Source organism: Pongo abelii, chromosome 19 (genome assembly GCF_028885655.2).
Source record: "Pongo abelii isolate AG06213 chromosome 19, NHGRI_mPonAbe1-v2.0_pri, whole genome shotgun sequence".
Lineage (NCBI taxonomy): Eukaryota > Metazoa > Chordata > Mammalia > Primates > Hominidae > Pongo > Pongo abelii.
The window spans coordinates 36,324,962-36,349,636 of record NC_072004.2 but is presented as its reverse complement, the minus strand read 5'-3'; positions in this window follow the sequence as shown (position 1 = coordinate 36,349,636).

The following is a 24,675-nucleotide window of genomic DNA, read 5'->3' as shown; positions in this document are numbered from 1 at the left end:
ATGGAAAGAAACGTCAAACTATGTGGGTTGAATTCACTTCTCACAGAGAAGTTTGTGAGAATGCTTTTGTCTAGTTTTCGTGTGAGTTTGTCCCTTTCCAATGAATTCTTGGAAGCGGTCCAAATTTCCACTTGCAGATCCTACAAAAAGAGTGTTTCAAAATGTCTCTGTTAAGAGGAGTGTTCAACTCTGTGAGTTGAATGCACACACCACAAAGAAGATTCAGAGAATGCTTCTGTCTAGTTTTGATGTGAGGATATTTCCTTTCCACCGCAGGCCTCAAAGCGCTCAAATGTCCACTTGCCGATTCCAGAAAAAGAGTGTTTCAAAATTGCTCTATCAAAAGAAAGGTTCAGCACTGTGAGCTGAATGCTCACATCACACAGAAGCTTGTGAGAACGCTTCTGTCTTGTTTTTGTGTGAGGGTGTCCCGTTTCCAACGAATTCCTAGAAGCGGTCCAAATATCCACTTGCACATTCTATAAAAAGAGTGTTTCAAAACTTCTCTGTCAAGAGGAATGTTCAACTCTGGGAGTTGAATGCACACACCACAAAGAAGTTTCAGAGAATGCTTCTGTCTACTTGTTATGTGAAGATATTTCCTTTCCAGCACAGGCCTGAAAGCGCTCCAAATGTCCACTTGCAGATCCTAGAAAAAGAGTGTTTCCAAACTGCTCTATCAATAGTCAGGTTCACATCTCTGAGTTGAGAGCACACATCACAAAGTAGTTTGTGAGAATGCTTCTGTCTCGTTTTGGTGTGAGGACATCCCGTTTCCAGCAAATTCCTATAAGTGGTCCAAATATCCCCTTGCGCATTCTATAAAAAGAGTGTTTCAAAATTTCTCTGTCAAAAGGAATGTTCAACTCTGTGAGTTGAATGCACACAAAACAAGAAGTTTCAGAGAATGTTTCTGTCTACTTGTTATGTGAAGATATTGCCTTTCCAGCACAGGCCTCAAAGGGCTCCAAATGTCCACTTGCAGATCCTAGAAAAAGAGTGTTTCCAAACTGCTCTATGAAAAGTCAGGTTCACATCTCTGAGTTGAGAGCACACATCAGAAAGGAGTTTGTGAGAATGCTTCTGTCTCGCTTTTGTGTGAGGATATCCCGTTTCCAGCAAGTGCCTATAAGTGGTCCAAATATCCACATGCAGATTCTACAAAAAGAGTGTTTCAAAACTGCTCTAAGCAAAGGAATGTTCAACACTGTGAGTTGAATGCACACATCACAAAGCGGTTTCTGAGAATGCTTCTCTCAAGGTGTTTTGTGAAGAAATTTCCCTTCCCACCTGAGGCCTCAGAGCTCTCCAAATGTCCAATTGCAGATTATAAAAAAACAGTGTTTCATGGCTGCTCTAACAAAAGGAATATTCCCCTGTGTGAGTTGAATGCAACCAACAAAAAGTAGTTTCTGATAATGATTCTTTCTAGGTTATATGTGAAGATATTGCCTTTTCAAACACAGGCCTCATAGCATTCCGAATGACCACTTGCATATACTGCAAAAAGTGTGTTTCCAAACTGCTCCATGAAAAGAAACGTTAAACTCTGTGGGTTGAATTCACTTCTCACAGAGAAGTTTGTGAGAATGCTTCTGTCTAGTTTTGGTGTGAGTTTGTCCCGTTTCCAACGAATTCCTACAAGCGGTGCAAATTTCCCCTTACAGATTCTACAAAAAGAGTGTTTCAAAATGTCTCTCTTAAAAGGAGTGTTCAACTCTTTGAGTTGAATGCACACAGCACAAAGAAGATTCAGAGAATGCTTCTGTCTAGTTTTGATGTGAAGATATTTCCTTTCCACCACAGGCCTCAAAGCCCTCCAAATGTCCACTTGCCGATTCTAGAAAAAGAGTGTTTCAAAATTGCTCTAACAAAAGAAAGGTTCAGCTCTGTGAGCTGAATGCTCACATCACACAGAAGCCTGTGAGAACGCTTCTGTCTTGTTTTGGTGTGAGGGTGTCCCGTTTCCAACGAATTCCTAGAAGCGGTCCAAATATCCACTTGCGCATTCGATAAAAAGAGTGTTTCAAAATTTCTCTGTCAAAAGGAATGTTCAACTCTGTGAGTTGAATGCACACAAAACAAGAAGTTTCAGAGAATGTTTCTGTCTACTTGTTACGTGAAGATATTGCCTTTCCAGCACAGGCCTCAAAGGGCTCCAAATGTCCACTTGCAGATCCTAGAAAAAGAGTGTTTCCAAACTGCTCTATGAAAAGTCAGGTTCACATCTCTGAGTCGAGAGCACACATCAGAAAGGAGTTTGTGAGAATGCTTCTGTCTCGCTTTTGTGTGAGGATATCCCGTTTCCAGCAAATTCTTATAAGTGGTCCAAATATCCACATGCAGATTCTACAAAAACAGTGTTTCAAAACTGCTCCAACAAAAGGAATGTTCAACTCTGTGAGTTGAATGCACATATCACAAAATGGTTTCTGAGAATGTTTCTCTATAGGTGTTTTGAGAAGAAATTTCCCTTCCCACCACAGGCCTGAGAGGTCTGCAAATATCCAATTGTAGATTATAAAAAAACAGTGTTTCAGGACTGCTCTAACAAAAGGAATATTCCCCTCTGTGAGTTGAATGCAACCAACACAATGTAGTTTCTGAGAATGCTTCTTTCTAGGTTATATGTGAAGATATAGACTTTTGGAACACAGGCCTCATAGCTTTCCCAATGACCCCTTGCATATACTGCACAAAGTGTGTTTCCAAACTGCTCCATGAAAAGAAACGTTAACCTCTGTGGGTTGAATTCACTTCTCACGGAGAAGTTTGGGAGAATGCTTCTGTCTCGTTTTCGTGTGAGTTTGTCCCGTTTCCAGCGAATTCCTACAAGCGGTCCAAATTTCCTCTTGCAGATTCCACAAAAAGAGAGTTTCAAAATGTCTCTGTTAAAAGGAGTGTTGAACTCTGTGAGTTGAATGCACACACCACAAAGAAGTTTCAGAGAATGCTTCTGGCTAGTTTCGATGTGAAGATATTTCCTTTCCAGCGCAGGCCTCAAAGCGCTCCAAATGTCCACTTGCAGATCTTAGAAAAAGAGTGTTTCCAAACTGCTCTATCAATAGTCAGTTTCACATCTCTGAGTTGAGAGCACACATCACAAGGGAGTTTGTGAGAATGCTTCTGTCTCGTTTTTGTGTGAGGATATCCCGTTTCCAGCAAATTCCTATAAGTGGTCCAAATATCCACATGCAGATTCTACAAAAAGAGTCCTTCAAAACTGCTCTAACAAAATGAATGTTCAACTCTGTGAGTTGAATGCACATATCACAAAGTGGTTTCTGAGAATGTTTCTCTATAGGTGTTTTGAGAAGAAATTTTCCTTCCCACCAGAGGCCTCAGAGATCTGCAAATATCCAATTGCAGATTATACAGAAACAGTGTTTCATGGCTGCTCTAACAAAAGGAATATTCCCCTCTGTGAGTTGAAGGCAACCAACACAATGTGGTTTCTGAGAATGCTTCTTTCTAGGTTATATGTGAAGATATAGACTTTTGGAACACAGGCCTCATAGCTTTCCGAATGACCCCTTGCATATACTGCACAATGTGTGTTTCCAAACTGCTCCATGGAAAGAAACGTTAAACTATGTGGGTTGAATTCACTTCTCACAGAGAAGTTTGTGAGAATGCTTTTGTCTAGTTTTCGTGTGAGTTTGTCCCTTTCCAATGAATTCTTGGAAGCGGTCCAAATTTCCACTTGCAGATCCTACAAAAAGAGTGTTTCAAAATGTCTCTGTTAAGAGGAGTGTTCAACTCTGTGAGTTGAATGCACACACCACAAAGAAGATTCAGAGAATGCTTCTGTCTAGTTTTGATGTGAGGATATTTCCTTTCCACCGCAGGCCTCAAAGCGCTCAAATGTCCACTTGCCGATTCCAGAAAAAGAGTGTTTCAAAATTGCTCTATCAAAAGAAAGGTTCAGCACTGTGAGCTGAATGCTCACATCACACAGAAGCTTGTGAGAACGCTTCTGTCTTGTTTTTGTGTGAGGGTGTCCCGTTTCCAACGAATTCCTAGAAGCGGTCCAAATATCCACTTGCACATTCTATAAAAAGAGTGTTTCAAAACTTCTCTGTCAAGAGGAATGTACAACTCTGGGAGTTGAATGCACACACCACAAAGAAGTTTCAGAGAATGCTTCTGTCTACTTGTTATGTGAAGATATTTCCTTTCCAGCACAGGCCTGAAAGCGCTCCAAATGTCCACTTGCAGATCCTAGAAAAAGAGTGTTTCCAAACTGCTCTATCAATAGTCAGGTTCACATCTCTGAGTTGAGAGCACACATCACAAAGTAGTTTGTGAGAATGCTTCTGTCTCGTTTTGGTGTGAGGACATCCCGTTTCCAGCAAATTCCTATAAGTGGTCCAAATATCCCCTTGCGCATTCTATAAAAAGAGTGTTTCAAAATTTCTCTGTCAAAAGGAATGTTCAACTCTGTGAGTTGAATGCACACAAAACAAGAAGTTTCAGAGAATGTTTCTGTCTACTTGTTACGTGAAGATATTGCCTTTCCAGCACAGTCCTCAAAATGCTCCAAATGTCCACTTGCAGATCCTAGAAAAAGAGTGTTTCCAAACTTCTCTATGAAAAGTCAGGTTCACATCTCTGAGTTGAGAGCACACATCAGAAAGGAGTTTGTGAGAATGCTTCTGTCTCGCTTTTGTGTGAGGATATCCCGTTTCCAGCAAGTGCCTATAAGTGGTCCAAATATCCACATGCAGATTCTACAAAAAGAGTGTTTCAAAACTGCTCCAACAAAAGGAATGTTCAACTCTGTGAGTTGAATGCACATATCACAAAATGGTTTCTGAGAATGTTTCTCTATAGGTGTTTTGAGAAGAAATTTCCCTTCCCACCACAGGTCTGAGAGGTCTGCAAATATCCAATTGTAGATTATAAAAAAACAGTGTTTCAGGACTGCTCTAACAAAAGGAATATTCCCCTCTGTGAGTTGAATGCAACCAACACAATGTAGTTTCTGAGAATGCTTCTTTCTAGGTTATATGTGAAGATATAGACTTTTGGAACACAGGCCTCATAGCTTTCCCAATGACCCCTTGCATATACTGCACAAAGTGTGTTTCCAAACTGCTCCATGAAAAGAAACGTTAAACTCTGTGGGTTGAATTCACTTCTCACGGAGAAGTTTGGGAGAATGCTTCTGTCTCGTTTTCGTGTGAGTTTGTCCCGTTTCCAACGAATTCCTACAAGCGGTCCAAATTTCCTCTTGCAGATTCCACAAAAAGAGAGTTTCAAAATGTCTCTGTTAAAAGGAGTGTTGAACTCTGTGAGTTGAATGCACACACCACAAAGAAGTTTCAGAGAATGCTTCTGGCTAGTTTTGATGTGAAGATATTTCCTTTCCAGCACAGGCCTCAAAGCGCTCCAAATGTCCACTTGCAGATCTTAGAAAAAGAGTGTTTCCAAACTGCTCTATCAATAGTCAGTTTCACATCTCTGAGTTGAGAGCACACATCACAAGGGAGTTTGTGAGAATGCTTCTGTCTCGTTTTTGTGTGAGGATATCCCGTTTCCAGCAAATTCCTATAAGTGGTCCAAATATCCACATGCAGATTCTACAAAAAGAGTCCTTCAAAACTGCTCTAACAAAAGGAATGTTCAACTCTGTGAGTTGAATGCACATATCACAAAGTGGTTTCTGAGAATGTTTCTCTATAGGTGTTTTGAGAAGAAATTTTCCTTCCCACCAGAGGCCTCAGAGATCTGCAAATATCCAATTGCAGATTATACAGAAACAGTGTTTCATGGCTGCTCTAACAAAAGGAATATTCCCCTCTGTGAGTTGAAGGCAACCAACACAATGTGGTTTCTGAGAATGCTTCTTTCTAGGTTATATGTGAAGATATAGACTTTTGGAACACAGGCCTCATAGCTTTCCGAATGACCCCTTGCATATACTGCACAATGTGTGTTTCCAAACTGCTCCATGGAAAGAAACGTTAAACTATGTGGGTTGAATTCACTTCTCACAGAGAAGTTTGTGAGAATGCTTTTGTCTAGTTTTCGTGTGAGTTTGTCCCTTTCCAATGAATTCTTGGAAGCGGTCCAAATTTCCACTTGCAGATCCTACAAAAAGAGGGTTTCAAAATGTCTCTGTTAAGAGGAGTGTTCAACTCTGTGAGTTGAATGCACACACCACAAAGAAGATTCAGAGAATGCTTCTGTCTAGTTTTGATGTGAAGATATTTCCTTTCCACCGCAGGCCTCAAAGCGCTCAAATGTCCACTTGCCGATTCCAGAAAAAGAGTGTTTCAAAATTGCTCTATCAAAAGAAAGGTTCAGCACTGTGAGCTGAATGCTCACATCACCCAGAAGCTTGTGAGAACGCTTCTGTCTTGTTTTTGTGTGAGGGTGTCCCGTTTCCAACGAATTCCTAGAAGCGGTCCAAATATCCACTTGCACATTCTATAAAAAGAGTGTTTCAAAACTTCTCTGTCAAGAGGAATGTTCAACTCTGGGAGTTGAATGCACACACCACAAAGAAGTTTCAGAGAATGCTTCTGTCTACTTGTTATGTGAAGATATTTCCTTTCCAGCACAGGCCTGAAAGCGCTCCAAATGTCCACTTGCAAATCCTAGAAAAAGAGTGTTTCCAAACTGCTCTATCAATAGTCAGGTTCACATCTCTGAGTTGAGAGCACACATCACAAAGTAGTTTGTGAGAATGCTTCTGTCTCGTTTTGGTGTGAGGACATCCCGTTTCCAGCAAATTCCTATAAGTGGTCCAAATATCCCCTTGCGCATTCTATAAAAAGAGTGTTTCAAAATTTCTCTGTCAAAAGGAATGTTCAACTCTGTGAGTTGAATGCACACAAAACAAGAAGTTTCAGAGAATGTTTCTGTCTACTTGTTATGTGAAGATATTGCCTTTCCAGCACAGGCCTCAAAGGGCTCCAAATGTCCACTTGCAGATCCTAGAAAAAGAGTGTTTCCAAACTGCTCTATGAAAAGTCAGGTTCACATCTCTGAGCTGAGAGCACACATCAGAAAGGAGTTTGTGAGAATGCTTCTGTCTCGCTTTTGTGTGAGGATATCCCGTTTCCAGCAAGTGCCTATAAGTGGTCCAAATATCCACATGCAGATTCTACAAAAAGAGTGTTTCAAAACTGCTCTAAGCAAAGGAATGTTCAACACTGTGAGTTGAATGCACACATCACAAAGCGGTTTCTGAGAATGCTTCTCTCAAGGTGTTTTGTGAAGAAATTTCCCTTCCCACCTGAGGCCTCAGAGCTCTCCAAATGTCCAATTGCAGATTATAAAAAAACAGTGTTTCATGGCTGCTCTAACAAAAGGAATATTCCCCTGTGTGAGTTGAATGCAACCAACAAAAAGTAGTTTCTGATAATGATTCTTTCTAGGTTATATGTGAAGATATTGCCTTTTCAAACACAGGCCTCATAGCATTCCGAATGACCACTTGCATATACTGCACAAAGTGTGTTTCCAAACTGCTCCATGAAAAGAAACGTTAAACTCTGTGGGTTGAATTCACTTCTCACAGAGAAGTTTGTGAGAATGCTTCTGTCTAGTTTTGGTGTGAGTTTGTCCCGTTTCCAACGAATTCCGACAAGCGGTGCAAATTTCCCCTTACAGATTCTACAAAAAGAGTGTTTCAAAATGTCTCTCTTCAAAGGAGTGTTCAACTCTTTGAGTTGAATGCACACAGCACAAAGAAGATTCAGAGAATGCTTCTGTCTAGTTTTGATGTGAAGATATTTCCTTTCCAGCACAGGCCTCAAAGCCCTCCAAATGTCCACTTGCCGATTCTAGAAAAAGAGTGTTTCAAAATTGCTCTAACAAAAGAAAGGTTCAGCTCTGTGAGCTGAATGCTCACATCACACAGAAGCCTGTGAGAACGCTTCTGTCTTGTTTTGGTGTGAGGGTGTCCCGTTTCCAACGAATTCCTAGAAGCGGTCCAAATATCCACTTGCGCATTCGATAAAAAGAGTGTTTCAAAATTTCTCTGTCAAAAGGAATGTTCAACTCTGTGAGTTGAATGCACACAAAACAAGAACTTTCAGAGAATGTTTCTGTCTACTTGTTACGTGAAGATATTGCCTTTCCAGCACAGGCCTCAAAGGGCTCCAAATGTCCACTTGCAGATCCTAGAAAAAGAGTGTTTCCAAACTGCTCTATGAAAAGTCAGTTTCACATCTCTGAGTCGAGAGCACACATCAGAAAGGAGTTTGTGAGAATGCTTCTGTCTCGCTTTTGTGTGAGGATATCCCGTTTCCAGCAAATTCCTATAAGTGGTCCAAATATCCACATGCAGATTCTACAAAAAGAGTGTTTCAAAACTGCTCCAACAAAAGGAATGTTCAACTCTGTGAGTTGAATGCACATATCACAAAATGGTTTCTGAGAATGTTTCTCTATAGGTGTTTTGAGAAGAAATTTCCCTTCCCACCACAGGCCTGAGAGGTCTGCAAATATCCAATTGTAGATTATAAAAAAACAGTGTTTCAGGACTGCTCTAACAAAAGGAATATTCCCCTCTGTGAGTTGAATGCAACCAACACAATGTAGTTTCTGAGAATGCTTCTTTCTAGGTTATATGTGAAGATATAGACTTTTGGAACACAGGCCTCATAGCTTTCCCAATGACCCCTTGCATATACTGCACAAAGTGTGTTTCCAAACTGCTCCCTGAAAAGAAACGTTAAACTCTGTGGGTTGAATTCACTTCTCACGGAGAAGTTTGGGAGAATGCTTCTGTCTCGTTTTCGTGTGAGTTTGTCCCGTTTCCAGCGAATTCCTACAAGCGGTCCAAATTTCCTCTTGCAGATTCCACAAAAAGAGAGTTTCAAAATGTCTCTGTTAAAAGGAGTGTTGAACTCTGTGAGTTGAATGCACACACCACAAAGAAGTTTCAGAGAATGCTTCTGGCTAGTTTTGATGTGAAGATATTTCCTTTCCAGCGCAGGCCACAAAGCGCTCCAAATGTCCACTTGCAGATCTTAGAAAAAGTGTGTTTCCAAACTGCTCTATCAATAGTCAGTTTCACATCTCTGAGTTGAGAGCACACATCACAAGGGAGTTTGTGAGAATGCTTCTGTCTCGTTTTTGTGTGAGGATATCCCGTTTCCAGCAAATTCCTATAAGTGGTCCAAATATCCACATGCAGATTCTACAAAAAGAGTCCTTCAAAACTGCTCTAACAAAAGGAATGTTCAACTCTGTGAGTTGAATGCACATATCACAAAGTGGTTTCTGAGAATGTTTCTCTATAGGTGTTTTGAGAAGAAATTTTGCTTCCCACCAGAGGCCTCAGAGATCTGCAAATATCCAATTGCAGATTATACAGAAACAGTGTTTCATGGCTGCTCTAACAAAAGGAATATTCCCCTCTGTGAGTTGAAGGCAACCAACACAATGTGGTTTCTGAGAATGCTTCTTTCTAGGTTATATGTGAAGATATAGACTTTTGGAACACAGGCCTCATAGCTTTCCGAATGACCCCTTGCATATACTGCACAATGTGTGTTTCCAAACTGCTCCATGGAAAGAAACGGTAAACTATGTGGGTTGAATTCACTTCTCACAGAGAAGTTTGTGAGAATGCTTTTGTCTAGTTTTCGTGTGAGTTTGTCCCTTTCCAATGAATTCTTGGAAGCGGTCCAAATTTCCACTTGCAGATCCTACAAAAAGAGTGTTTCAAAATGTCTCTGTTAAGAGGAGTGTTCAACTCTGTGAGTTGAATGCACACACCACAAAGAAGATTCAGGGAATGCTTCTGTCTAGTTTTGATGTGAAGATATTTCCTTTCCACCGCAGGCCTCAAAGCGCTCAAATGTCCACTTGCCGATTCCAGAAAAAGAGTGTTTCAAAATTGCTCTATCAAAAGAAAGGTTCAGCACTGTGAGCTGAATGCTCACATCACACAGAAGCTTGTGAGAACGCTTCTGTCTTGTTTTTGTGTGAGGGTGCCCCGTTTCCAACGAATTCCTAGAAGCGGTCCAAATATCCACTTGCACATTCTATAAAAAGAGTGTTTCAAAACTTCTCTGTCAAGAGGAATGTTCAACTCTGGGAGTTGAATGCACACACCACAAAGAAGTTTCAGAGAATGCTTCTGTCTACTTGTTATGTGAAGATATTTCCTTTCCAGCACAGGCCTGAAAGCACTCCAAATGTCCACTTGCAGATCCTAGAAAAAGAGTGTTTCCAAACTGCTCTATCAATAGTCAGGTTCACATCTCTGAGTTGAGAGCACACATCACAAAGTAGTTTGTGAGAATGCTTCTGTCTCGTTTTGGTGTGAGGACATCCCGTTTCCAGCAAATTCCTATAAGTGGTCCAAATATCCCCTTGCGCATTCTATAAAAAGAGTGTTTCAAAATTTCTCTGTCAAAAGGAATGTTCAACTCTGTGAGTTGAATGCACACAAAACAAGAAGTTTCAGAGAATGTTTCTGTCTACTTGTTATGTGAAGATATTGCCTTTCCAGCACAGGCCTCAAAGGGCTCCAAATGTCCACTTGCAGATCCTAGAAAAAGAGTGTTTCCAAACTGCTCTATGAAAAGTCAGGTTCACATCTCTGAGTTGAGAGCACACATCAGAAAGGAGTTTGTGAGAATGCTTCTGTCTCGCTTTTGTGTGAGGATATCCCGTTTCCAGCAAGTGCCTATAAGTGGTCCAAATATCCACATGCAGATTCTACAAAAAGAGTGTTTCAAAACTGCTCTAAGCAAAGGAATGTTCAACACTGTGAGTTGAATGCACACATCACAAAGCGGTTTCTGAGAATGCTTCTCTCAAGGTGTTTTGTGAAGAAATTTCCCTTCCCACCTGAGGCCTCAGAGCTCTCCAAATGTCCAATTGCAGATTATCAAAAAACAGTGTTTCATGGCTGCTCTAACAAAAGGAATATTCCCCTGTGTGAGTTGAATGCAACCAACAAAAAGTAGTTTCTGATAATGATTCTTTCTAGGTTATATGTGAAGATATTGCCTTTTCAAACACAGGCCTCATAGCATTCCGAATGACCACTTGCATATACTGCACAAAGTGTGTTTCCAAACTGCTCCATGAAAAGAAACGTTAAACTCTGTGGGTTGAATTCACTTCTCACAGAGAAGTTTGTGAGAATGCTTCTGTCTAGTTTTGGTGTGAGTTTGTCCCGTTTCCAACGAATTCCTACAAGCGGTGCAAATTTCCCCTTACAGATTCTACAAAAAGAGTGTTTCAAAATGTCTCTCTTCAAAGGAGTGTTCAACTCTTTGAGTTGAATGCACACAGCACAAAGAAGATTCAGAGAATGCTTCTGTCTAGTTTTGATGTGAAGATATTTCCTTTCCACCACAGGCCTCAAAGCCTTCCAAATGTCCACTTGCCGATTCTAGAAAAAGAGTGTTTCAAAATTGCTCTAACAAAAGAAAGGTTCAGCTCTGTGAGCTGAATGCTCACATCACACAGAAGCCTGTGAGAACGCTTCTGTCTTGTTTTGGTGTGAGGGTGTCCCGTTTCCAACGAATTCCTAGAAGCGGTCCAAATATCCACTTGCGCATTCGATAAAAAGAGTGTTTCAAAATTTCTCTGTCAAAAGGAATGTTCAACTCTGTGAGTTGAATGCACACAAAACAAGAACTTTCAGAGAATGTTTCTGTCTACTTGTTACGTGAAGATATTGCCTTTCCAGCACAGGCCTCAAAGGGCTCCAAATGTCCACTTGCAGATCCTAGAAAAAGAGTGTTTCCAAACTGCTCTATGAAAAGTCAGGTTCACATCTCTGAGTTGAGAGCACACATCAGAAAGGAGTTTGTGAGAATGCTTCTGTCTCGCTTTTGTGTGAGGATATCCCGTTTCCAGCAAGTGCCTATAAGTGGTCCAAATATCCACATGCAGATTCTACAAAAAGAGTGTTTCAAAACTGCTCTAAGCAAAGGAATGTTCAACACTGTGAGTTGAATGCACACATCACAAAGCGGTTTCTGAGAATGCTTCTCTCAAGGTGTTTTGTGAAGAAATTTCCCTTCCCACCTGAGGCCTCAGAGCTCTCCAAATGTCCAATTGCAGATTATAAAAAAACAGTGTTTCATGGCTGCTCTAACAAAAGGAATATTCCCCTGTGTGAGTTGAATGCAACCAACAAAAAGTAGTTTCTGATAATGATTCTTTCTAGGTTATATGTGAAGATATTGCCTTTTCAAACACAGGCCTCATAGCATTCCGAATGACCACTTGCATATACTGCACAAAGTGTGTTTCCAAACTGCTCCATGAAAAGAAACGTTAAACTCTGTGGGTTGAATTCACTTCTCACAGAGAAGTTTGTGAGAATGCTTCTGTCTAGTTTTGGTGTGAGTTTGTCCCGTTTCCAACGAATTCCTACAAGCGGTGCAAATTTCCCCTTACAGATTCTACAAAAAGAGTGTTTCAAAATGTCTCTCTTCAAAGGAGTGTTCAACTCTTTGAGTTGAATGCACACAGCACAAAGAAGATTCAGAGAATGCTTCTGTCTAGTTTTGATGTGAAGATATTTCCTTTCCACCACAGGCCTCAAAGCCCTCCAAATGTCCACTTGCCGATTCTAGAAAAAGAGTGTTTCAAAATTGCTCTAACAAAAGAAAGGTTCAGCTCTGTGAGCTGAATGCTCACATCACACAGAAGCCTGTGAGAACGCTTCTGTCTTGTTTTGGTGTGAGGGTGTCCCGTTTCCAACGAATTCCTAGAAGCGGTCCAAATATCCACTTGCGCATTCGATAAAAAGAGTGTTTCAAAATTTCTCTGTCAAAAGGAATGTTCAACTCTGTGAGTTGAATGCACACAAAACAAGAACTTTCAGAGAATGTTTCTGTCTACTTGTTACGTGAAGATATTGCCTTTCCAGCACAGGCCTCAAAGGGCTCCAAATGTCCACTTGCAGATCCTAGAAAAAGAGTGTTTCCAAACTGCTCTATGAAAAGTCAGGTTCACATCTCTGAGTCGAGAGCACACATCAGAAAGGAGTTTGTGAGAATGCTTCTGTCTCGCTTTTGTGTGAGGATATCCCGTTTCCAGCAAATTCCTATAAGTGGTCCAAATATCCACATGCAGATTCTACAAAAAGAGTGTTTCAAAACTGCTCCAACAAAAGGAATGTTCAACTCTGTGAGTTGAATGCACATATCACAAAATGGTTTCTGAGAATGTTTCTCTATAGGTGTTTTGAGAAGAAATTTCCCTTCCCACCACAGGCCTGAGAGGTCTGCAAATATCCAATTGTAGATTATAAAAAAACAGTGTTTCAGGACTGCTCTAACAAAAGGAATATTCCCCTCTGTGAGTTGAATGCAACCAACACAATGTAGTTTCTGAGAATGCTTCTTTCTAGGTTATATGTGAAGATATAGACTTTTGGAACACAGGCCTCATAGCTTTCCCAATGACCCCTTGCATATACTGCACAAAGTGTGTTTCCAAACTGCTCCATGAAAAGAAACGTTAAACTCTGTGGGTTGAATTCACTTCTCACGGAGAAGTTTGGGAGAATGCTTCTGTCTCGTTTTCGTGTGAGTTTGTCCCGTTTCCAGCGAATTCCTACAAGCGGTCCAAATTTCCTCTTGCAGATTCCACAAAAAGAGAGTTTCAAAATGTCTCTGTTAAAAGGAGTGTTGAACTCTGTGAGTTGAATGCACACACCACAAAGAAGTTTCAGAGAATGCTTCTGGCTAGTTTTGATGTGAAGATATTTCCTTTCCAGCGCAGGCCTCAAAGCGCTCCAAATGTCCACTTGCAGATCTTAGAAAAAGTGTGTTTCCAAACTGCTCTATCAATAGTCAGTTTCACATCTCTGAGTTGAGAGCACACATCACAAGGGAGTTTGTGAGAATGCTTCTGTCTCGTTTTTGTGTGAGGATATCCCGTTTCCAGCAAATTCCTATAAGTGGTCCAAATATCCACATGCAGATTCTACAAAAAGAGTCCTTCAAAACTGCTCTAACAAAAGGAATGTTCAACTCTGTGAGTTGAATGCACATATCACAAAGTGGTTTCTGAGAATGTTTCTCTATAGGTGTTTTGAGAAGAAATTTTCCTTCCCACCAGAGGCCTCAGAGATCTGCAAATATCCAATTGCAGATTATACAGAAACAGTGTTTCATGGCTGCTCTAACAAAAGGAATATTCCCCTCTGTGAGTTGAAGGCAACCAACACAATGTGGTTTCTGAGAATGCTTCTTTCTAGGTTATATGTGAAGATATAGACTTTTGGAACACAGGCCTCATAGCTTTCCGAATGACCCCTTGCATATACTGCACAATGTGTGTTTCCAAACTGCTCCATGGAAAGAAACGTTAAACTATGTCGGTTGAATTCACTTCTCACAGAGAAGTTTGTGAGAATGCTTTTGTCTAGTTTTCGTGTGAGTTTGTCCCTTTCCAATGAATTCTTGGAAGCGGTCCAAATTTCCACTTGCAGATCCTACAAAAAGAGGGTTTCAAAATGTCTCTGTTAAGAGGAGTGTTCAACTCTGTGAGTTGAATGCACACACCACAAAGAAGATTCAGAGAATGCTTCTGTCTAGTTTTGATGTGAAGATATTTCCTTTCCACCGCAGGCCTCAAAGCGCTCAAATGTCCACTTGCCGATTCCAGAAAAAGAGTGTTTCAAAATTGCTCTATCAAAAGAAAGGTTCAGCACTGTGAGCTGAATGCTCACATCACACAGAAGCTTGTGAGAACGCTTCTGTCTTGTTTTTGTGTGAGGGTGCCCCGTTTCCAAGGAATTCCTAGAAGCGGTCCAAATATCCACTTGCACATTCTATAAAAAGAGTGTTTCAAAACTTCTCTGTCAAGAGGAATGTTCAACTCTGGGAGTTGAATGCACACACCACAAAGAAGTTTCAGAGAATGCTTCTGTCTACTTGTTATGTGAAGATATTTCCTTTCCAGCACAGGCCTGAAAGCACTCCAAATGTCCACTTGCAGATCCTAGAAAAAGAGTGTTTCCAAACTGCTCTATCAATAGTCAGGTTCACATCTCTGAGTTGAGAGCACACATCACAAAGTAGTTTGTGAGAATGCTTCTGTCTCGTTTTGGTGTGAGGACATCCCGTTTCCAGCAAATTCCTATAAGTGGTCCAAATATCCCCTTGCGCATTCTATAAAAAGAGTGTTTCAAAATTTCTCTGTCAAAAGGAATGTTCAACTCTGTGAGTTGAATGCACACAAAACAAGAAGTTTCAGAGAATGTTTCTGTCTACTTGTTATGTGAAGATATTGCCTTTCCAGCACAGGCCTCAAAGGGCTCCAAATGTCCACTTGCAGATCCTAGAAAAAGAGTGTTTCCAAACTGCTCTATGAAAAGTCAGGTTCACATCTCTGAGTTGAGAGCACACATCAGAAAGGAGTTTGTGAGAATGCTTCTGTCTCGCTTTTGTGTGAGGATATCCCGTTTCCAGCAAGTGCCTATAAGTGGTCCAAATATCCACATGCAGATTCTACAAAAAGAGTGTTTCAAAACTGCTCTAAGCAAAGGAATGTTCAACACTGTGAGTTGAATGCACACATCACAAAGCGGTTTCTGAGAATGCTTCTCTCAAGGTGTTTTGTGAAGAAATTTCCCTTCCCACCTGAGGCCTCAGAGCTCTCCAAATGTCCAATTGCAGATTATAAAAAAACAGTGTTTCATGGCTGCTCTAACAAAAGGAATATTCCCCTGTGTGAGTTGAATGCAACCAACAAAAAGTAGTTTCTGATAATGATTCTTTCTAGGTTATATGTGAAGATATTGCCTTTTCAAACACAGGCCTCATAGCATTCCGAATGACCACTTGCATATACTGCACAAAGTGTGTTTCCAAACTGCTCCATGAAAAGAAACGTTAAACTCTGTGGGTTGAATTCACTTCTCACAGAGAAGTTTGTGAGAATGCTTCTGTCTAGTTTTGGTGTGAGTTTGTCCCGTTTCCAACGAATTCCTACAAGCGGTGCAAATTTCCCCTTACAGATTCTACAAAAAGAGTGTTTCAAAATGTCTCTCTTCAAAGGAGTGTTCAACTCTTTGAGTTGAATGCACACAGCACAAAGAAGATTCAGAGAATGCTTCTGTCTAGTTTTGATGTGAAGATATTTCCTTTCCACCACAGGCCTCAAAGCCCTCCAAATGTCCACTTGCCGATTCTAGAAAAAGAGTGTTTCAAAATTGCTCTAACAAAAGAAAGGTTCAGCTCTGTGAGCTGAATGCTCACATCACACAGAAGCCTGTGAGAACGCTTCTGTCTTGTTTTGGTGTGAGGGTGTCCCGTTTCCAACGAATTCCTAGAAGCGGTCCAAATATCCACTTGCGCATTCGATAAAAAGAGTGTTTCAAAATTTCTCTGTCAAAAGGAATGTTCAACTCTGTGAGTTGAATGCACACAAAACAAGAACTTTCAGAGAATGTTTCTGTCTACTTGTTACGTGAAGATATTGCCTTTCCAGCACAGGCCTCAAAGGGCTCCAAATGTCCACTTGCAGATCCTAGAAAAAGAGTGTTTCCAAACTGCTCTATGAAAAGTCAGTTTCACATCTCTGAGTCGAGAGCACACATCAGAAAGGAGTTTGTGAGAATGCTTCTGTCTCGCTTTTGTGTGAGGATATCCCGTTTCCAGCAAATTCCTATAAGTGGTCCAAATATCCACATGCAGATTCTACAAAAAGAGTGTTTCAAAACTGCTCCAACAAAAGGAATGTTCAACTCTGTGAGTTGAATGCACATATCACAAAATGGTTTCTGAGAATGTTTCTCTATAGGTGTTTTGAGAAGAAATTTCCCTTCCCACCACAGGCCTGAGAGGTCTGCAAATATCCAATTGTAGATTATAAAAAAACAGTGTTTCAGGACTGCTCTAACAAAAGGAATATTCCCCTCTGTGAGTTGAATGCAACCAACACAATGTAGTTTCTGAGAATGCTTCTTTCTAGGTTATATGTGAAGATATAGACTTTTGGAACACAGGCCTCATAGCTTTCCCAATGACCCCTTGCATATACTGCACAAAGTGTGTTTCCAAACTGCTCCATGAAAAGAAACGTTAAACTCTGTGGGTTGAATTCACTTCTCACGGAGAAGTTTGGGAGAATGCTTCTGTCTCGTTTTCGTGTGAGTTTGTCCCGTTTCCAGCGAATTCCTACAAGCGGTCCAAATTTCCTCTTGCAGATTCCACAAAAAGAGAGTTTCAAAATGTCTCTGTTAAAAGGAGTGTTGAACTCTGTGGGTTGAATGCACACACCACAAAGAAGTTTCAGAGAATGCTTCTGGCTAGTTTTGATGTGAAGATATTTCCTTTCCAGCGCAGGCCTCAAAGCGCTCCAAATGTCCACTTGCAGATCTTAGAAAAAGAGTGTTTCCAAACTGCTCTATCAATAGTCAGTTTCACATCTCTGAGTTGAGAGCACACATCACAAGGGAGTTTGTGAGAATGCTTCTGTCTCGTTTTTGTGTGAGGATATCCCGTTTCCAGCAAATTCCTATAAGTGGTCCAAATATCCACATGCAGATTCTACAAAAAGAGTCCTTCAAAACTGCTCTAACAAAAGGAATGTTCAACTCTGTGAGTTGAATGCACATATCACAAAGTGGTTTCTGAGAATGTTTCTCTATAGGTGTTTTGAGAAGAAATTTTCCTTCCCACCAGAGGCCTCAGAGATCTGCAAATATCCAATTGCAGATTATACAGAAACAGTGTTTCATGGCTGCTCTAACAAAAGGAATATTCCCCTCTGTGAGTTGAAGGCAACCAACACAATGTGGTTTCTGAGAATGCTTCTTTCTAGGTTATATGTGAAGATATAGACTTTTGGAACACAGGCCTCATAGCTTTCCGAATGACCCCTTGCATATACTGCACAATGTGTGTTTCCAAACTGCTCCATGGAAAGAAACGTTAAACTATGTGGGTTGAATTCACTTCTCACAGAGAAGTTTGTGAGAATGCTTTTGTCTAGTTTTCGTGTGAGTTTGTCCCTTTCCAATGAATTCTTGGAAGCGGTCCAAATTTCCACTTGCAGATCCTACAAAAAGAGGGTTTCAAAATGTCTCTGTTAAGAGGAGTGTTCAACTCTGTGAGTTGAATGCACACACCACAAAGAAGATTCAGAGAATGCTTCTGTCTAGTTTTGATGTGAAGATATTTCCTTTCCACCGCAGGCCTCAAAGCGCTCAAATGTCCACTTGCCGATTCCAGAAAAAGAGTGTTTCAAAATTGCTCTATCAAAAGAAAGGTTCAGCACTGTGAGCTGAATGCTCACATCACACAGAAGCTTGTGAGAACGCTTCTGTCTTGTTTTTGTGTGAGGGTGTCCCGTTTCCAACGAATTCCTAGAAGCGGTCCAAATATCCACTTGCACATTCTATAAAAAGAGTGTTTCAAAACTTCTCTGTCAAGAGGAATGTTCACCTCTGGGAGTTGAATGCACACACCACAAAGAAGTTTCAGAGAATGCTTCTGTCTACTTGTTATGTGAAGATATTTCCTTTCCAGCACAGGCCTGAAAGCGCTCCAAATGTCCACTTGCAAATCCTAGAAAAAGAGTGTTTCCAAACTGCTCTATCAATAGTCAGGTTCACATCTCTGAGTTGAGAGCACACATCACAAAGTAGTTTGTGAGAATGCTTCTGTCTCGTTTTGGTGTGAGGACATCCCGTTTCCAGCAAATTCCTATAAGTGGTCCAAATATCCCCTTGCGCATTCTATAAAAAGAGTGTTTCAAAATTTCTCTGTCAAAAGGAATGTTCAACTCTGTGAGTTGAATGCACACAAAACAAGAAGTTTCAGAGAATGTTTCTGTCTACTTGTTATGTGAAGATATTGCCTTTCCAGCACAGGCCTCAAAGGGCTCCAAATGTCCACTTGCAGATCCTAGAAAAAGAGTGTGTCCAAACTGCTCTATGAAAAGTCAGGTTCACATCTCTGAGCTGAGAGCACACATCAGAAAGGAGTTTGTGAGAATGCTTCTGTCTCGCTTTTGTGTGAGGATATCCCGTTTCCAGCAAGTGCCTATAAGTGGTCCAAATATCCACATGCAGATTCTACAAAAAGAGTGTTTCAAAACTGCTCTAAGCAAAGGAATGTTCAACACTGTGAGTTGAATGCACACATCACAAAGCGGTTTCTGAGAATGCTTCTCTCAAGGTGTTTTGTGAAGAAATTTCCCTTCCCACCTGAGGCCTCAGAGCTCTCCAAATGTCCAATTGCAGATTATAAAAAAACAGTGTTTCATGGCTGCTCTAACAAAAGGAATATTCCCCTGTGTGAGTTGAATGCAACCAACAAAAAGTAGTTTCTGATAATGATTCTTTCTAGGTTATATGTGAAGATATTGCCTTTTCAAACACAGGCCTCATAGCATTCCGAATGACCACTTGCATATACTGCACAAAGTGTGTTTCCAAACTGCTCCATGAAAAGAAACGTTAAACTCTGTGGGTTGAATTCACTTCTCACAGAGAAGTTTGTGAGAATGCTTCTGTCTAGTTTTGGTGTGAGTTTGTCCCGTTTCCAACGAATTCCTACAAGCGGTGCAAATTTCCCCTTACAGATTCTACAAAAAGAGTGTTTCAAAATGTCTCTCTTCAAAGGAGTGTTCAACTCTTTGAGTTGAATGCACACAGCACAAAGAAGATTCAGAGAATGCTTCTGTCTAGTTTTGATGTGAAGATATTTCCTTTCCACCACAGGCCTCAAAGCCCTCCAAATGTCCACTTGCCGATTCTAGAAAAAGAGTGTTTCAAAATTGCTCTAACAAAAGAAAGGTTCAGCTCTGTGAGCTGAATGCTCACATCACACAGAAGCCTGTGAGAACGCTTCTGTCTTGTTTTGGTGTGAGGGTGTCCCGTTTCCAACGAATTCCTAGAAGCGGTCCAAATATCCACTTGCGCATTCGATAAAAAGAGTGTTTCAAAATTTCTCTGTCAAAAGGAATGTTCAACTCTGTGAGTTGAATGCACACAAAACAAGAACTTTCAGAGAATGTTTCTGTCTACTTGTTACGTGAAGATATTGCCTTTCCAGCACAGGCCTCAAAGGGCTCCAAATGTCCACTTGCAGATCCTAGAAAAAGAGTGTTTCCAAACTGCTCTATGAAAAGTCAGTTTCACATCTCTGAGTCGAGAGCACACATCAGAAAGGAGTTTGTGAGAATGCTTCTGTCTCGCTTTTGTGTGAGGATATCCCGTTTCCAGCAAATTCCTATAAGTGGTCCAAATATCCACATGCAGATTCTACAAAAAGAGTGTTTCAAAACTGCTCCAACAAAAGGAATGTTCAACTCTGTGAGTTGAATGCACATATCACAAAATGGTTTCTGAGAATGTTTCTCTATAGGTGTTTTGAGAAGAAATTTCCCTTCCCACCACAGGCCTGAGAGGTCTGCAAATATCCAATTGTAGATTATAAAAAAACAGTGTTTCAGGACTGCTCTAACAAAAGGAATATTCCCCTCTGTGAGTTGAATGCAACCAACACAATGTAGTTTCTGAGAATGCTTCTTTCTAGGTTATATGTGAAGATATAGACTTTTGGAACACAGGCCTCATAGCTTTCCCAATGACCCCTTGCATATACTGCACAAAGTGTGTTTCCAAACTGCTCCCTGAAAGGAAACGTTAAACTCTGTGGGTTGAATTCACTTCTCACGGAGAAGTTTGGGAGAATGCTTCTGTCTCGTTTTCGTGTGAGTTTGTCCCGTTTCCAGCGAATTCCTACAAGCGGTCCAAATTTCCTCTTGCAGATTCCACAAAAAGAGAGTTTCAAAATGTCTCTGTTAAAAGGAGTGTTGAACTCTGTGAGTTGAATGCACACACCACAAAGAAGTTTCAGAGAATGCTTCTGGCTAGTTTTGATGTGAAGATATTTCCTTTCCAGCGCAGGCCTCAAAGCGCTCCAAATGTCCACTTGCAGATCTTAGAAAAAGTGTGTTTCCAAACTGCTCTATCAATAGTCAGTTTCACATCTCTGAGTTGAGAGCACACATCACAAGGGAGTTTGTGAGAATGCTTCTGTCTCGTTTTTGTGTGAGGATATCCCGTTTCCAGCAAATTCCTATAAGTGGTCCAAATATCCACATGCAGATTCTACAAAAAGAGTCCTTCAAAACTGCTCTAACAAAAGGAATGTTCAACTCTGTGAGTTGAATGCACATATCACAAAGTGGTTTCTGAGAATGTTTCTCTATAGGTGTTTTGAGAAGAAATTTTCCTTCCCACCAGAGGCCTCAGAGATCTGCAAATATCCAATTGCAGATTATACAGAAACAGTGTTTCATGGCTGCTCTAACAAAAGGAATATTCCCCTCTGTGAGTTGAAGGCAACCAACACAATGTGGTTTCTGAGAATGCTTCTTTCTAGGTTATATGTGAAGATATAGACTTTTGGAACACAGGCCTCATAGCTTTCCGAATGACCCCTTGCATATACTGCACAATGTGTGTTTCCAAACTGCTCCATGGAAAGAAACGGTAAACTATGTGGGTTGAATTCACTTCTCACAGAGAAGTTTGTGAGAATGCTTTTGTCTAGTTTTCGTGTGAGTTTGTCCCTTTCCAATGAATTCTTGGAAGCGGTCCAAATTTCCACTTGCAGATCCTACAAAAAGAGGGTTTCAAAATGTCTCTGTTAAGAGGAGTGTTCAACTCTGTGAGTTGAATGCACACACCACAAAGAAGATTCAGAGAATGCTTCTGTCTAGTTTTGATGTGAAGATATTTCCTTTCCACCGCAGGCCTCAAAGCGCTCAAATGTCCACTTGCCGATTCCAGAAAAAGAGTGTTTCAAAATTGCTCTATCAAAAGAAAGGTTCAGCACTGTGAGCTGAATGCTCACATCACACAGAAGCTTGTGAGAACGCTTCTGTCTTGTTTTTGTGTGAGGGTGTCCCGTTTCCAACGAATTCCTAGAAGCGGTCCAAATATCCACTTGCACATTCTATAAAAAGAGTGTTTCAAAACTTCTCTGTCAAGAGGAATGTTCAACTCTGGGAGTTGAATGCACACACCACAAAGAAGTTTCAGAGAATGCTTCTGTCTACTTGTTATGTGAAGATATTTCCTTTCCAGCACAGGCCTGAAAGCACTCCAAATGTCCACTTGCAGATCCTAGAAAAAGAGTGTTTCCAAACTGCTCTATCAATAGTCAGGTTCACATCTCTGAGTTGAGAGCACACATCACAAAGTAGTTTGTGAGAATGCTTCTGTCTCGTTTTGGTGTGAGGACATCCCGTTTCCAGCAAATTCCTATAAGTGGTCCAAATATCCCCTTGCGCATTCTATAAAAAGAGTGTTTCAAAATTTCTCTGTCAAAAGGAATGTTCAACTCTGTGAGTTGAATGCACACAAAACAAGAAGTTTCAGAGAATGTTTCTGTCTACTTGTTATGTGAAGATATTGCCTTTCCAGCACAGGCCTCAAAGGGCTCCAAATGTCCACTTGCAGATCCTAGAAAAAGAGTGTTTCCAAACTGCTCTATGAAAAGTCAGGTTCACATCTCTGAGTTGAGAGCACACATCAGAAAGGAGTTTGTGAGAATGCTTCTGTCTCGCTTTTGTGTGAGGATATCCCGTTTCCAGCAAGTGCCTATAAGTGGTCCAAATATCCACATGCAGATTCTACAAAAAGAGTGTTTCAAAACTGCTCTAAGCAAAGGAATGTTCAACACTGTGAGTTGAATGCACACATCACAAAGCGGTTTCTGAGAATGCTTCTCTCAAGGTGTTTTGTGAAGAAATTTCCCTTCCCACCTGAGGCCTCAGAGCTCTCCAAATGTCCAATTGCAGATTATAAAAAAACAGTGTTTCATGGCTGCTCTAACAAAAGGAATATTCCCCTGTGTGAGTTGAATGCAACCAACAAAAAGTAGTTTCTGATAATGATTCTTTCTAGGTTATATGTGAAGATATTGCCTTTTCAAACACAGGCCTCATAGCATTCCGAATGACCACTTGCATATACTGCACAAAGTGTGTTTCCAAACTGCTCCATGAAAAGAAACGTTAAACTCTGTGGGTTGAATTCACTTCTCACAGAGAAGTTTGTGAGAATGCTTCTGTCTAGTTTTGGTGTGAGTTTGTCCCGTTTCCAACGAATTCCTACAAGCGGTGCAAATTTCCCCTTACAGATTCTACAAAAAGAGTGTTTCAAAATGTCTCTCTTCAAAGGAGTGTTCAACTCTTTGAGTTGAATGCACACAGCACAAAGAAGATTCAGAGAATGCTTCTGTCTAGTTTTGATGTGAAGATATTTCCTTTCCACCACAGGCCTCAAAGCCCTCCAAATGTCCACTTGCCGATTCTAGAAAAAGAGTGTTTCAAAATTGCTCTAACAAAAGAAAGGTTCAGCTCTGTGAGCTGAATGCTCACATCACACAGAAGCCTGTGAGAACGCTTCTGTCTTGTTTTGGTGTGAGGGTGTCCCGTTTCCAACGAATTCCTAGAAGCGGTCCAAATATCCACTTGCGCATTCGATAAAAAGAGTGTTTCAAAATTTCTCTGTCAAAAGGAATGTTCAACTCTGTGAGTTGAATGCACACAAAACAAGAACTTTCAGAGAATGTTTCTGTCTACTTGTTACGTGAAGATATTGCCTTTCCAGCACAGGCCTCAAAGGGCTCCAAATGTCCACTTGCAGATCCTAGAAAAAGAGTGTTTCCAAACTGCTCTATGAAAAGTCAGGTTCACATCTCTGAGTCGAGAGCACACATCAGAAAGGAGTTTGTGAGAATGCTTCTGTCTCGCTTTTGTGTGAGGATATCCCGTTTCCAGCAAATTCCTATAAGTGGTCCAAATATCCACATGCAGATTCTACAAAAAGAGTGTTTCAAAACTGCTCCAACAAAAGGAATGTTCAACTCTGTGAGTTGAATGCACATATCACAAAATGGTTTCTGAGAATGTTTCTCTATAGGTGTTTTGAGAAGAAATTTCCCTTCCCACCACAGGCCTGAGAGGTCTGCAAATATCCAATTGTAGATTATAAAAAAACAGTGTTTCAGGACTGCTCTAACAAAAGGAATATTCCCCTCTGTGAGTTGAATGCAACCAACACAATGTAGTTTCTGAGAATGCTTCTTTCTAGGTTATATGTGAAGATATAGACTTTTGGAACACAGGCCTCATAGCTTTCCCAATGACCCCTTGCATATACTGCACAAAGTGTGTTTCCAAACTGCTCCATGAAAAGAAACGTTAAACTCTGTGGGTTGAATTCACTTCTCACGGAGAAGTTTGGGAGAATGCTTCTGTCTCGTTTTCGTGTGAGTTTGTCCCGTTTCCAGCGAATTCCTACAAGCGGTCCAAATTTCCTCTTGCAGATTCCACAAAAAGAGAGTTTCAAAATGTCTCTGTTAAAAGGAGTGTTGAACTCTGTGAGTTGAATGCACACACCACAAAGAAGTTTCAGAGAATGCTTCTGGCTAGTTTTGATGTGAAGATATTTCCTTTCCAGCGCAGGCCTCAAAGCGCTCCAAGTGTCCACTTGCAGATCTTAGAAAAAGTGTGTTTCCAAAATGCTCTATCAATAGTCAGTTTCACATCTCTGAGTTGAGAGCACACATCACAAGGGAGTTTGTGAGAATGCTTCTGTCTCGTTTTTGTGTGAGGATATCCCGTTTCCAGCAAATTCCTATAAGTGGTCCAAATATCCACATGCAGATTCTACAAAAAGAGTCCTTCAAAACTGCTCTAACAAAAGGAATG